This window comes from Micromys minutus, assembly GCF_963924665.1.
Source record: "Micromys minutus genome assembly, chromosome: 3".
NCBI lineage: Eukaryota > Metazoa > Chordata > Mammalia > Rodentia > Muridae > Micromys > Micromys minutus.
Genome location: NC_137972.1, coordinates 68530673 through 68546232, shown reverse-complemented (window position 1 = coordinate 68546232; position 15560 = coordinate 68530673). Strand labels below are relative to the sequence as shown.

The 15560-nt window shown below is 44.2% G+C and overlaps 1 protein-coding gene across 1 annotated transcript in view; it reads right to left on the bottom strand.

The window, feature by feature from the left end:
- Positions 1-15560, bottom strand: part of ADAMTS17 (ADAM metallopeptidase with thrombospondin type 1 motif 17) — a gene marked incomplete at both ends in the record, with an annotated part of 292773 nt that overhangs the window by 118859 nt on the left and 158354 nt on the right. The window lies entirely within an intron of this gene.

Below are 15560 nucleotides of genomic sequence, written 5' to 3'. Positions count from 1 at the left end.
GGTGATAGTGAGTTTTGCAATGGGCGGACTGTGCTCAATTTAGAAGGCTGCTGTTCCAAGCAGTCTGAAACATCTGCACCGAACAGATGTGCAACCCTGCTGTCTGAAGGAAAAAAATGAGTGGAGACAGAAGGGACAAAAATAAAGTAGAAAGGAAGGAAGACAGCAGCGGAGGGGGTTCTTACAACTTGCAAAGGAAAGCTTGCAGCTTCTTCTCACTTCTCAAGTACGGGGAAAGCTGGCCTGAGCCTTTGAACGGGTCAGTGAATGGAGGGAACGCGTGGGTTCAGAGAGACCTACCCGTCCCCATTACCATGCATGTATCTCTCCACGGAATGGTAAAAGGACGAGAACCTGAGTGCGGCCCAGCTGCTCCCATAAAGATGACGGCACCTCATTAAAAGCCTGATCCCTCACACTCCCACCTAAGAATTCCCCCAGAATGTCACAGCGATGTTCAGACGCATGGGCACGACACAAGGCAGGCCCAGGAGCGCAATTAGGGGGCAAGAATGCTTAGGATTAGGAGAGAGAGGAAGGAGGTGGGGTGAACTGTTTATCACGCATTTTATGAACAGGCTTTCTCATGAAACATCCCTAATTATCAAAGTCTTCTTAAACAGTACCAACGACAAAGGAGACGATAGAATGAATTATACTCCATTAAAATGAAGAGCTTGTGTTTATTAAAAGGCAAATATAAGAATATCAGAGGAAATGTTTGCAATAAATAGGGGATGTCTTAATAATGGATAAAATGTATCTAGCACATTTTTTTTTTAAAGAAAAAGAGAACAACAAATCAAATCTATTACAGATCAAATAAGAAAAAAGACTTAGTGGGAAAAGGGGCAGAAGGACCTGAGCATTTCATAAGATGATATTTAAATGGCAATTAAGCATATGAAAATATGCCCAAACCTATTCATCTGTCAAAGGCAAATTAAGAGCATCTCTAGATACTTTTACATAGAATGGAAAAAGATGGGGAATTCCAAACCTTGACAAGGATACAACCAACAGGAACTGTTGTATAATGATGTTCACATTCGGACTTTTTTGAACAATTTTGGAAAATTATCCATCAATCTTTCTTACCAGCTTGTACACCGTCATATCTATAATTTCGCTCCCAGGAACATACTGGAAAGAAATCTGAATATATGTTCTGTGAAGATGTCAGGAATGTTTGTTTTCAATACGACGTGTGTTATCATGAAGGTTAGAACAAGCCAAATGTTTTGGCATCAGTGGAGACAGATCGTGGTTACGACAGCAGGATACGGTGGGATTTCCTTTGCGTACACTTGCAAGCACAGGTGAGACACTGGTGTTGGGAATCCCACTGGTGGCTTTGGTTTGTAAAAGGGAGAGTAAGCGCAAAGGAGGCTTTAGAACGGCAGCCTTGGGCCCACGTGTGGCCGCCCAAGGTGCTGCTCCAAGACGCTTTTTCAAGCATGGGCAGTTAAACCAGGCATCGTCATTCTCTGCCTTGCTCTCTTCCCCATTCTCCGAGCAACTCAGGCGCCTGTAGCAAAAATCCACAGCAATGTGCATTCTGCAAGAATCCACACCGCTGCTGGCTCCTCCGCAGTATTTGATAGTCTGTAGTTTCTCTTTTCCTTAGCATGTTTGGAGGAGTCGCTGGCCACACGGTCAACAGTCCTGCAACCTGACTGCTACCATCATCCTCTGGACGGTGCCGGGCACGTCGTGACTGGAGGCGGTGGGCGAAGTCGTTGATTTCCGCGCCCGTCTTTGCAAATGACTGTGCTCACTTTTCCTTGTCTCGGATTCACTTTTAATCCACAGAGTGCAGCACAGATGGCAGGATGTGACATCATGATTATCTCATGCAACATTCTGATCTCTGTGAAGGCTCCCTGAACTGATTGCTAGGCTTGCCTTCTTCGGTCAAACTAGCTGCCATGTTGAAAAAAAGACCATGCAGCAAAGAACCCGAGCCCATCCCAACAAATTAGACAGCATGCAACTTCAGCCTTTGCTCCAACAACCTACAAGGAACAGGGGCCTCTGAACAATTCCACAGTGAGCCAGTGAGGACAGCAACAAACATGTCCACTGCTGAGCTTCAAATGAGGCTGTAGTTCAGACCTGTGCCCTCCCCATAACCTTGTAAAACTGCTGAGACATGGGCCTGCCTGGGCCATGCCTTTATCTAACCCTCAGAGCCTGAACAATAATAGATATGTTTTGTTTTAAGGGACCATATTTTGTGGTAATTTGTTGAGAAACAACAGTAAACTGGTACAGACACTCTTTTTAGTAGTTTTCCAAACACCAAAGACAAGAGATATTTTTTTGTAAGTGTCTAGAGACTAAAAACCTAGAGGATTAATTGTATATACAATTAGAGGAGATCACTGGAAAGAGTCCCAAACTTCTACAAAAGAAACACTGAGAGGAAAGCAAGAAAAGCCAGAAAAACAAAAACAAAAACCAGAAAAACAACTTAGGACAAGAATCATCTGACACACCAACAAACGAGCTGACCTTGCTTACTCCGATAAAACCTTCATACTAGATCACAACGAAAGCTCTGCTATGTCTGTGTAGCAATCACTTAATGTGACCCGGAAGCCGAAAGCATAAAGTAATATAAGGGGCGTCTTGTAAAGTAAAAGGGACTATGCATAGAGCCCTCTCTTGCTGCATGCAGAAGTTTGTTTCAGTGGTCAGTACCACGAACAGGAACACTGCCACCAGGATGATCAAAACAGAACAAAGAGATAATATTATTCTATTATGTAAGAGGTAGAGCAAAGGAAACCTCCAGGCCTGGTTCTCTGTAGGACAAGTGAACAAGAAAAGAACATTTAGCAAAGTATTCAAGGGAAGGGGAAGAGAGCATGTAAACAAGAAGGGTGGACTTAAATTGCAGAGCAGAGCCCACTTGCCTCATTTTATGTACAAAACCCATGGTTTTTCTGTAAATGTCAAAATAATCGGTCTGCTGTTTGACAGTGAGCCTGGGTGTGGAGCAGAGAGGTGGCTCAGTGGTTCTAGATTCCCCAGAACCCGAATGTCACTGTGACTTGGCAGTGCAGGGCAGAGATGGCAGGATTCCTGGGCTTGTTGACAAACCAGTCCAGCTGAATCTGGGAGGTGTGAGTTCAGTGAGAGACCTTGTCTCAAAAAATAAGACAGAGTCAGGCATGCTGCCTTTAGTCTGAGCACTCAGGAGGCAGAGGCAGGGGGATCTCTGTGAGTTCAGCCTCGTCTACATAGCAAGCTCTAGGCCAGCTTAAACTACATTTGGAGACCCTGTCTCAATGATAACATGGTGAATGGCTGAGAGCGAACCTGACTCTGACCTCTGGACACAGCTCTGGACACACTTGTGAGGGATTATGTAGATTAGGTTGGCTTCTTTCATACTTGTGAGGGATTATCATCCTCAACAGGAGTTCAGTGGGCAGTGACCTTCTCAGGTTGGGTTTGAGTACACTGCATAAGAGTAGAAAGCCACCTGAGAAAAAGGACTTACTGTACTTCAAAGCCTGCCTGGATGCAGCGTCATCACCAGGCATCTCAAGCGGCTGTCACCATGGTTGCCACAATAGCCAATTCCCTCCAACTGTTAGATGAACCGAGTATGTTCCCCTCAAGTTGTCACCAGGCATTTTGTCACCAGACTAATTAATTAATGAGCTTAATTAACCAATCTAATCAATCCCCTAATTAATTACTCCAAATAATGAATTTCCTTTTCTTTCTCTCCCTCCTCCCCCCTCTCTCTCTAACTACAGATTGAGCAGTGGAGAAGACCTAGAAAGGCCCCATGGGCATCCCTATGAATTCTTAGCATTGTTTTTCTCACAGGTATTTCTATTTAACTTCCAAGGAACAGCCAATACTAACATCCTTAAAGTATTTAAGAACACGTAAAGGGAAGGCGTTTTCTCTATTTTTTTTTTAATACTAAGTAGTGTAACTGTAATGTTTGAGGTAATGTAAGTGACCCCAAACAGAATACGCATAAGGAAAGATAAGCATACGGAACCTATTTGTGAATAATTGTTGCAAAGACTCAAAATACAATTTGTTAGCACATTTGAGTGAATTATACAAGACCAAAATAAAATTCCCTCCAGAATTCGGATAGCTAAGTGTTTAAATAGATGCTAATAAAGTCACCATCTTACCAACTCAAAACTGAGATGCTGTGGCTGGACAGATGGTCCAGAGATTAGGAGCACTGGGTGGTTTGGTTCCTACTACTTACACGACAGCTCATTACAACCTGTAATTCCAGTTCCACAGGATCTGATACTCTCTTCTGGTATCCATGGGCACCAGACATGAACATGCTCCATGTGATCTCACACACACACACACACACACACACACACACACACACACACACACACACAGGCAAATCATTCATGCTCATAAAAATATTTTAAAAAATGAGAAATTTTTAAAGTGAGGATTTTGTTCTCCCCGCGGATAATGAAAAGATATTTAATAAAATTCAGTTGTGATTCTTGTTAGATGCTTACTAAGATTTAAAACAATGTATACTTTTTAAAACTTGATATATACCCATGAACTATTAGAAGCATTTGCCTCAAAGTCAAGAAGAAAAGGATAGCCAATTGTTTTTTGTTTTTTGTTTTGTTTTGTTTTGTTTGTTTTTTTTAGATCATAGAAGAAATTAGTAGGTGGGCAAAGGAATTCTGTAACTAGAAAATGAAACCATTCAACTAGAATATGTACAGTATCCAGACATTTCATTTAGCAAGATGTCTGCACCCCCTTTTAAGACATAACAAGTCAATGATATAATGGAACAAAAGATCTCATTCAAGAAAAGAACAGGACTATTTTGTAGACATAAATGTAAGAAGAAATATGTAAAATTTATACAAAGACAAATTAGACATTCTCCCAAGGGTGGATTGGAAGACATCTAGAAATCGTGTAAGAGAACATGATGTTACTGTAGGATGATTCAGAGTTAGGTACAAGAACACGCTTTCCACTAAGTTAATTTACAAAAGAATCCAACTGAATTTAACACAATCACACAATTTCGAAGACCACATGAGAAAACAAACAAGGAATAATTCACTGGGAAAATTGTAGAGAAGCACATGTTCAGTGTATTAAAGTATTTCATAAAGCTATGGTCATGTAAACATTAAATGCAGGATGTGATTAGTGTGACATAGAGGGAAACCAGAAATAAAGAACAAGACACAGAGTCTGGAGTGATAGCTCTGTGGTTCAGAAAGCTCCCTGTTCTTTCACAGGACCTGGGCTTGGATTCCCAGGCCCCACAACTGGGTTACTCCAGTTCCAGGAATTCAACACCCTCTCTTGGCTTGCATAAGCACCTGCACTCATGCGTGTGCACACACACAAAATTGTGTTCTGCTATGAAATTTAACATAAAAGCAAAATCATAAATGTAAAAGAAGCCATAGAAATAAACTTATTTACAGTTTAGCAGTGAAAAGACCATTTGGGAGATGAAACGAATCCCATGATTTTTAGAAAATAGATGTTCTACATCACACATAAGTGCCTAAAACAACAACAACAAAAATTTTAAAAAACCAAATCAAAATTAAACAAAAACTATATTAAGCTGAATAAAAGTTAAGGCTGAAGGACTTTTATATCAGCTAAAGGTACATTTTTCTGTTACTGGTAAAGTTTCTAAACACAATTTAAAAAAAAGCCTCAGTGGCACAAGTAACAAAATTTAAAAACAAATAGGTAAAGCCAGTCCACAGACATAAGAAAGCGTTAGTCTTCAATACACAGATAAATACTCTAGCTCATTAATAAAAGAAATTCAGTTTCACTTGCAATGGACTTATTTTCGGAAAAGTCAAGATGAGCAAAGGTAAGGAAGGTGGGCTGAGGGGGCTAGAGATACTGTCTAGTGGTTGAGAGCACTGGCGTCCCTTCCAGAGGACCCAGGTTCAATTCCAAGCTCCCACATGGCACCTGGCAAATGTCTCTAACTCCAGTTTCAGGGGCTCTGGCATCCTCAGACAGACAGATATGTAGGCAAAACATCAATGCACATGAAATAAAAATAATAAAATAGGTAAAAGATTTATTAAGAAATAAGTCAAGGTAAAGGTGCAGAAGAGGGAGGCACTCACCTACACTACTTATGAAAGTGTGTAACTCAAACCTCTTTGGAAGTGAGATACATCAGATCTATCACTGATGTGTGCACTCTTGGTGTTAAATAAAATCCAAAGGTAGGCAAACAGCTTGAGAGGCCTCAGTGTACAACGGTGGTGTGAGTAGGAGGTGTGAGTAGCAATGAGTAACCAGGGCCACTCTGGATGCCCCAACATGCCCTGCTTCCTGATGTGCTGGCCATACTTGTATACATAGTGAAAAACCAACACTACGGCACACTTGCTGTCTGGGCACTTTTCTGTGTGTCTTCTGTTGGGTTCTAGGTAAACACAACTACACAACTACAGAACTGACATGTGTGCAAGATGACCTTTGACCCACTTCTAGGTATTTATCTTGTAGATCAATGATTCTCAGTTGGGGGCAGCTGAGCGTCCCAAAGAACATTTGGTGGCACCTGAAGACACAGCTTCTAGTTTTCACAACTTAGTCAGGAGAGCCTGCAGCACAGTGAATGTGTGCCAAGGATTCTGCCTAACTCCCAAGTGTACAAACTGTCTCCTAGCAACAAAGAATTCTCTAGCTCAGCACATCAGGAGAGCCTAGGCTGAGAAACCCTGCTACAAACAAGCTCTGAATGCAAAGGGGAAAAGCTGTAAGTGGCAATGAAGAACCCTGTGAGATGGCACCTCGGCCAGGTGACTAGAGGTAACAGTATTGTCACCCGCCATGGTAAACCCCCCTCAGGTTATAACCTCGAGCTAATGAAGGTACAAGAAAGGCCCGATTCATGAACCAACTGACTAGTATTCTGCAAAAGCATGGAAGTCGTGAATAGTGAGGACAGACAGACAGACAGAACTACCATGGATGGGCAGTGATGGGAGAGACAGAAGAGTAAATGCCAATCAGGATCCTGTTGGGACTGTGGGGTGGAGAAAGGGTAGAAATGGGCAAGAACGGAGTTTCTCTTAGACTGTTGTGAGGTGATTTCTTGTTTTTATACGAGTATATTTAAGTGTGGATCATAAGCGTGCCATGCCAGCACTCCCCCATTGAACTGCTCCCCAGTCTTTTCAGTTTCTAATTCCTACAGACACTGTATATATTTATGGAGTGCTGTGTGGTGACTTCACACATGCATCCTTTGTGTAATGTTCAACCCAGGTTAAATATTATCACTTCTTTGAAATTTTCCTGGTTTAAATAATTGCTCTAGGATTATGGAATATATGGGAAGTTGGTGAATACAATTTACTACTTTTATACTTTCCTGGGACCTAAAGTTGCCTCACAATAAGTTAATACCTAGCACAATCTACAGAAAGTTTAACTGGAGCAACTCCATTTATAACAGATTTGACTAAGACATTGTCAAAAGAACGAAGTTCAAAGGCCACACAAACACACAAGTGTGCTAATGTTTAAACGTTTCAGCTCTTGTACACTGTGGACACTTTGCTCATTTGGGAAACATTAAAATAAATTTGAAAAATCACACTGAAAGCCAAGTGTCTATGTTGGGAATACTCTGCAATGAGTTAAAGACTTTGTCTCAGCTTGGTGCTATTGGAAAGTGAGGGGGAAGGATGGGAAGCGTGTGTCCAGTATCTAACTCCCTCTCCATTTTCTGGTCACCATGAGATGAATGACATTGTCTCATTAAGTTTTGACTGCCAAGATTCACCACGTTCTCAGATTACCAAAAGCAGCAGACCAGGAAGTTAAGGTTCAGAAACCATGAGGCAAAATACAACCGGTCTTTTCCTAAGTTGATTATCTCTGGTATTTTTGTTACAGCGACCGAAAGCTGACAAATACGTTCTTTGTTATAATTGGTTACTAGCCACCATGCATGGTTACTAACGACTAGCAACTATACCCTCCTAAATGTCCTTTATACTTATAGATTGATGCATCTCTCAGTCATCAAAGAGAAGCTATGAACACAGAGCCCATAGCCAGCCAACCTGTGAAGACCCAGACTATGGAATAATCAGCTCTACATGAGATGTCCATGTCACAAGCCTTCTGCATAAGACTCAGGGAAGAACAGGCATTGCGATTCAGAGTCAGAGGGAAGGGATGTCTGCAGACAACTTGTGTCTGATGAACAGGACAGGGCAACTGCACACACAAACTCGAAATGTCTGTAAGCCAGATGAAACTCCCAGCATACATGGGAGAGAAGCCCCAGTTTTAGATGATGAACTCCAGGCAGTTGGGGAGATTGTTTGTGAGGGGATGGTACCCAGCTCAAACTGGCTGTACTAAGTGGAATTTTAAAGTGGAGCACACAAACCAGTCGTAGTGACACACGACTTTACTCCCAGCACTCAGAAAGCAGAGGGATCTCTGTGGCTTTGAGGCCAGTAGGATTCACGTAGAGTTGCAGGACAGCTAGGAATGCATAGAAAGATCTTGTCTCAAATGAACAAACAGCTCTTGAAGTTGGGAGAGAAAAGTTGGGGCGGGGTGTAGAAGGAATTGGAGAGGAAAGAATGAGTCAGGTTTGATCAAATCATGTACTAAGCATATGTGGAATTCTCAAACAATAAAAATAAAGGTGATCAAATGTTAAAATGTTTCTGCCTTTTCCTGAGCAAATTTTCTCCTCAAAGGCACTGCCTCTTGAAGTACTTTTCCTCCTCCATCTAGCTAACCCTGGGCATGTCCATGCTCATCATAGCTTGCAAATCTAAAACTCAGATGCCACATAAACCTTCCGAACTCCTTGCAGGACCCAGATTAACTCACACTCATGACACAGAACAGTTGTCTCTACCTGAACTCCTACACCCCTCTTCTCCTTTGTGCCTCTGTGTACCCTATTCTTACACCAGATAGGACCCTGTTTCTGGGCAGGGGTGTCTGTATTTCCCTCAAGGGTTCTACACCCATTGTCAGAGCTCACCTCCCAAGGGCTGCTCTATGCTAGACATACAGAGTGGACAGGAGCATGGCATCCTGCCTGCCTCTGGAGAGCTCAGTCCAGGACTAGCATAAATATCAATAGGTACCCAATGCTCTGCTCATTCAAGGTCAAATGCAAGGAGCTCAGGCTTTGTGGAGGAGCAGCTACTACAACCAATCAGGAATTGGGGACCCAGATGCCTCCAAAGTCCCCTCCACCTGTCCCAACCAGGAAGCACCCATTAGAGTTTTAAGAGTGTGTTAACCCGCCCAGCTCTGCTGGAGGACAGTTCTATCTTCTCTGCTACACTCTGTATGCTGAGTCCTCAAGTATAGCAGCTGCCTCCTCATCACCTCCTCACAGCCCTGGCAGCACATAGCATCCCCCACATAGGTAGGCATGCTGGCTAGTGGGATGTATAAATGAAAAAACGCCCTTCTAAGTCAAGCGATGCCTGCCTCTGAGTGAGGGAAGATCCAACAAACTGTAAACATTTAACTGTGTACCAAGTCTGGGTATCACATACTTTATCAACATTGTGAGGCAAACAGTTACTACCCGGTGGTATAGACATAGAAATAGAATTTAAATCACCAGTATACGGTGCAAATCCTGACCCAAAACCCATGGCGTCTGCCCATGGGTTGCATGAGGTCTCTGCCGGTCCCTGGTTTCTCCTTCTTATTTCTTCCCAAGAACTAAGTCTATCAGGCAGGCAAGAGCATTCAGCATCTTGTTTCACCCCAGGCCTGCCTGCCAGACCCCATAGAGGTGCAAGATTCCTGATCTAAAATGCTTGAGACCAGAAGCATTTCAGAGCGTGAATTATTTTTATGGTGTGTGTGTAGGGGAGGTATTTGTAGAGACTGTACTTGTTGGAAATTCCTAATCCAGAGACTTGTACCAAAAATGCTCCACATTTGGAATTTGGTGTGGTACAGGTGCCAAAAAGGGGGGGGGGAGGTTAAGAAGGTCCAAGCATTGTGTTAAGTGCTGCTGAACCGAGTGTTCTCTGGCTTTGATGAAAACATGGTGCTCCTGGATAGACAGGGACATACTGGGGGAGAGCTGGGGCGACTCTAAGGCTCAATCAGATCCTGGGGGACATTCTTGAACAGCAGCAAAAAGTTCCTAAAAGCAACAAGGAGATGAAAGAGCTTCCATTTCTCTGATTTTGTCTGTGCCACCTCAGGGGTCTGGTCATAGGTACATTCTGGTTGTTTCTCTGCCTGGTTCCTGTGGCACCTTGGGAAAACCCAGCCAGCACTACACTTTGTCCTCGCTCCTATGAAAATATAAGGCAGGCTTTAGGAACCCCCTTGATCGTGCCCCAAGTGTTTTCCACTTTTCTCCAGCTGGTGGTGGGCCTTCCAAGGACTGAGCGTTTGACTGTGATTCATCTTTTGCCTCTTTTCTTACTGGGCGCCCACTATGATGAGAGAGCAGCTAGTGTTCCGGTGTATCCTGAGGGGACGGTTATGTAAAGTCCCTCAGGGTGGGGTGGGGGGAAAGAAGAAGTGTTGCTGATAACACAAGCCAAAGGCAGATAACACGCCAAGATCTGGATGAAACTAACTGGGCCAAATTTCCCACAAATGTTGCAGTTTGAAGTCTTCCCAGACAGTGCGCCAGCACCAACCTGGGATGTTTCCTGAGTCCTGGGTGTGGTTTCTCCTTCCATGTTCCTGAGGGTGGTGGAGAGACCCTTACCTGGCTGGGACCGAGTGTTTCAGGGTGAGGGTGGGGGGGCACTTCCACTGGCATAGGGCCAAGGAATGAAAGATAACACACAATTTGTATTGTCTGGAGAGTTCTCTGAGAAGGCTGTCTACTGTAAGCTTTCAAAACACTTCTGGAAAATCCAGGCCTGTTTCTGCCAAAGTCCAACGGCTTCGGGAGGCTGCAGATGCTGGAGCTAAGACCCAACCAAGACAGGCAAGGCAGCCAGGTGTCTAGCTACACATTCGGCTGCACAAGCCTTTGGAGAGGGGCAGGGCCACACGGGCTCCTGAACTCTGCCCAGGTCCACTGGCACTGCAGGGACAGATTTCATTTAGACCAGCAATTTCTAACCTAGTCTGACTCTAAGAATCCCGGAGTCTCAGAGCTATAGAAAGAGACAGAGACCTGAAACCCATGTCTGTCTCTCTGAGAAAGGGCAAGACGAGATTTGCAGCAGGGCACACTCACTTCTGCCAGTCTCTGGAGGAAGGCTCTGAGGTGGCTCTGGGTTGAGATATGACTGACACCAGAGACAATGGAACCTTGTTCTCTTGTGGGATTTGAATACCTGGGCTTCCTGGACATGCAGAGATCTCTGCTAAGATTCCAGGCGTCTCTCAGCAGGGTACAAAGAGGCTTTCCAGACTGGGGACAGGGAGTTTGTGGAGGTACATACTAGGTGAGAGCGGGCTTTCTTTGAGGGCTCTGGCTTTTCAGGGTGTCAGGAGACAGGGCAAGGACACAGAGATGCAAGAGAAAAGGACAGGTTAATATGATAACCAGCCGCACTGCATCTGCCACTGTCCTGCTGGATCCAAGGGTTAAACAGAAAGGTCAGAGCCAGCAACACCTACTGATGTGTGCTACGTGCTAAAAGTTAGGGCATCTCTCACTGAGCCTCTAAAACAACCTGATGACGGGTCAAGAGGACTCAGTCTCTCATTTTTTTATTTCAGATTAGCAGACTGAGGGAGAGAAAGACTATGATTACCGATGTACAGGTGGGGGCAGGCATCCTGATCAGGGAGACTCTCTTATCACTGTGTGAAGTACCCAAGGCTATTCCAGGACCATGGTAAAGAGGGAGGGAGGGTTGGGGCCAGATATTAATAGGCGAGACTGCCTGAAACAGTTGGCTCACGGCTTTGACACTCAACACTCTTCAACATAACACAAACGTCAAACACCACAGTCCTTTGAACCTACAGTGTGTGACCACACCCGTGTTAACGGCAATTCCTCCCGAGAGCCACCTTCCTTTTCTACCTGTGGCCATCACACACTTCCAGGGCACTGAAGGTGCAGCGTGTGGCTGAGAGGCAGCTGACTTGTGGGTATGAGAACCCAGCACACGGCATCTCTCGGCTAAGACCCCCAGGGGCTGGAGTGAGGTATGTATGCATCCCCTCTGTACTGTTGAGGAAGGTGGGGGCCTTTGTGAGGCAGTGACCCTGGTCGGGAATGCTGTTCTGTGTGTCCCCGCCCACTGGTCCTGGCTCCAGTAGCAATGTACGCTCATGTGCTTCCCGCTGACAGTGCCCGCGGCTCTCATGCCACCCTCTGCCTCACCTGGCAGAGCCTTTGGGCTGGCAGTTTGAGGAGTGACTCTGCTGATGGGGGACAGGAGGAACTTGTAATCATAAAAAAGATTGATTGTGCTAATTGCATAAAGTTCATTTCCCCTTTCTAATAAATATTTACCCTCTAGTGTTTATAAGTTTTATGTTTGGACTTTCTTGAAATGCTTTATTGAATTAAAAACATCACATTGCCATTGGCTAAGAGAAGAGACAGTTCTGCTTGCCAATAACTTCTACAACAAATGCCAGCTATTGATGCCAATTTTTTTTTTTTTTGTAGTTCATATTTCCATGGACAGCCCTGAGCCTTATAATACCAGCATTCTGCAGACAGACACAAAAGATTGAACAGCAATGGTATGCGGGCCTCCAGAACCCCACAAGCAAAATTGGGCCATGTTTTCATTTGTCTTGGTTCCGAAGTATGCAAATGTTCAGGAGAGCAGGAATCTGGTTACTATTTGAAGTGTAGGTAGCTCCTAACACAGACTGCAGCAATGTTTTTCCTGTGAGTAAGGGCATGCTTCTTAACGTCTATGGGTCTTAAAACAGCTATGTGCTGTGGGTGCCAGGGCAAGAACATACAAGGAAGTCTAGTTGCAAGGAGTTCTGCACTCAGAGTTCTACCCTAAGGAGAGAAAGAATTCAGGGCAGCTGGAGCTTCCTACAGTGGGCAGAAGCCAGCCGGCCTGCTCCTCTCCCAGGCTCTCAATATTTAGTGGCAGAGTTCTATTTGTCACAGCCTAATCATGTGAGACTTGTAGGACAAGCAGGGAGACAATGAGGTTTTCAAAGTATGAAAAGGCATTTCCTTGTAAATAACTCAGTCATGAGTGTTTTCTGGTTTTAAAAAATGTTTAAATGACATTGTGTGTGTGTTCACGCATGCGTATGTATGCATGCGTGTGTGTGTGTGTGTGTGTGTGTGTGTGTGCATGTATATATGCATGTGTGTGTGCATGTGTATGCATGCATGCATGTATATGTGCATGTGTGTGCCTGTGTGTATGGGGGTGTTTGGTTGCACAGGTGCCATTATTTATGTGTGAAGGTAGGAGAACAAGCTGATAGAGTTAGTTTCCTCCTTTCCCTGTGCAGATCCTGGGGACGGAACTCAGGTCATCAGGCTTGGACTGCCACTGGCCTGTAGTATGTGTTGGTAAACAGACAGTTTGACAAGGGCTGGCTGTGACGTTGAAGATATGGGGGGCACAAATGGTACTTGGGGATGTCAGCCATGCCTGTTAGACAGAATGAATGTATCTGTGATTTCTAATAACACAGGAACTGCAAAGACAGCTGGGGCTTTCTGCCAGCCATCGTGCCCGAAGGGGATACTGGCTTCAGTGAGAAACTAGAGGGAAGAGCTGCAATCACTTTCCCAGCCTGTTTCACAAAAATCCAGTCAAACCATCCAAGGGCTTTAGTTCAGGATAATCAAGTCGGTGTGTGTGTGTGAGAAATGTCATCTCCAGAGACCAGGGAGGCTGTACCTGCCTGCCACCTTCGGTCAAGACACACTATAGGCTCACCTTTCAGAACTCTTTTGTGTATTTTGTATTTATGCATTTGTTTATTTATCTAGTGAATTTATGTGTATGTGCTTGTGTGTGTATGTGTGTGTGTGTGTGTGTGTGTGTGTGTATGCATGCACATGCATGTGAGCAGAACAGAATATATTTGGAAGTCAAAGGACAAATTGGGGAACCAGCTCTCTCTTTCCACCATGTGAGTCCCAGGGATTGAATCCATACTGTTTTGCTGGCCAGCACCTTTACCCACTGAGCAAGCTTGTCAGCTCTCAGTGGGGAAACTTGTTCCTCAGAAGGCAGAACAGGGACTGGAAGAAGGCTCACAGGTAATGGAGATGCTAGCATCTGTCTCAAAATGCAATCTACCTAGTTTCTTTCATTCTTTGTTTTAAGTTCTGTATTCCAAAACCAGAAAGTACTCCACCCTGCAGCCACAGCGTCTCGGTTTTATTCCCTGGGCCACGTCCAATCCCTCTTCCAGTCTGTTAGTTTTAGTGGTAGGCTTAGAGTTCTAGAAATGTTGGAGACAAAAGACAGACAGACAGACACAGTACACACACTTGTCTCATGAATGTTCAAGTGCTTTTCCAAACTTTCCATGATAGCTCTTCACAGGGACTCGGCCCCATGGCTGGCTGTGAACTTCCCCCCAGCTCCTGTCTTCCAGGGAACTCAGAGCCTGAGAACTCGGACAGTATTCTCGGTTCCCACCCAGGAGTGCAGCTTTTCAGAGAGGTTCCTCCAAACTCCTGAACTTGTAACTTCTGCATAATATTCTCTTTTCTAAAATGCCTGTCTTGGGGTGTTTTCTTATGCTTTATGTCATCTAGTAAGTAAGTAGATTTTTTTTTCCTATTAAAGGGAACCAAAGTGGTTTGGAGAATGTTGTTTGAGTATTCTGCAGCATGGCTTTAAAAACCCTAAAGCAATTTTTCCCACCCCACCCCCTCAGTGTGTGTGTGTGTGTGTGTGTGTGTGTGTGTGTGTGTGTAGTGCAGAGCCAGTGGCCAGTGTTGGATGTTGGTCCTCACCTCCCTCCCTATTTGAGACAAGTTCTGTCTTGTTTCATGTTTATGTACATCTGTCTGGCCCATGAACTTCCATGGATTTTCCAACACCAACCTCCAATGTCTCCATAACAGTACCAGAATTACAGATATGCTGCTGTGTCTGACTTTTATGTGGGTTCTGGAGACCTGGAGCCAATTTTTTTAGGCTTGTACAGTAAGCGCTTTCCTTACCAAGCCATCTCTCTGGCCCATAGCGTAGTTATTTTTGAATCCAGAGGAGACTGTTTGAGATGTACATGGATTGGATAGTTAGTGCTGTCTACATGGAGTCTGGGGAGGGTTGTGGGTTGTAGGAAGTCTCACACCTAAATGAATATTGTCTTCAGGATCCGAGACACATGCATTGCTTTACTTTCTGAATGAGATGGAGTGCCATTTAGAATACATATCTAAAATCCATCCTTATTGCTCTTCTGCTTGCTAACCTTAAAAAAAGCAATATACAGTTGCATGCACTTTCCTCTGTTAACTGGTTGTTTTGTAGCTGATATTGTGAGTCTTTACTAAATCTGTGTTATCTTAAGACACACAATTGTATCTAACATTACATATAGTGCTTCTTTCCTATATATAGCTATTATAAAGTTGAATTTAAAGAGCACAGCAAGGAGATGGA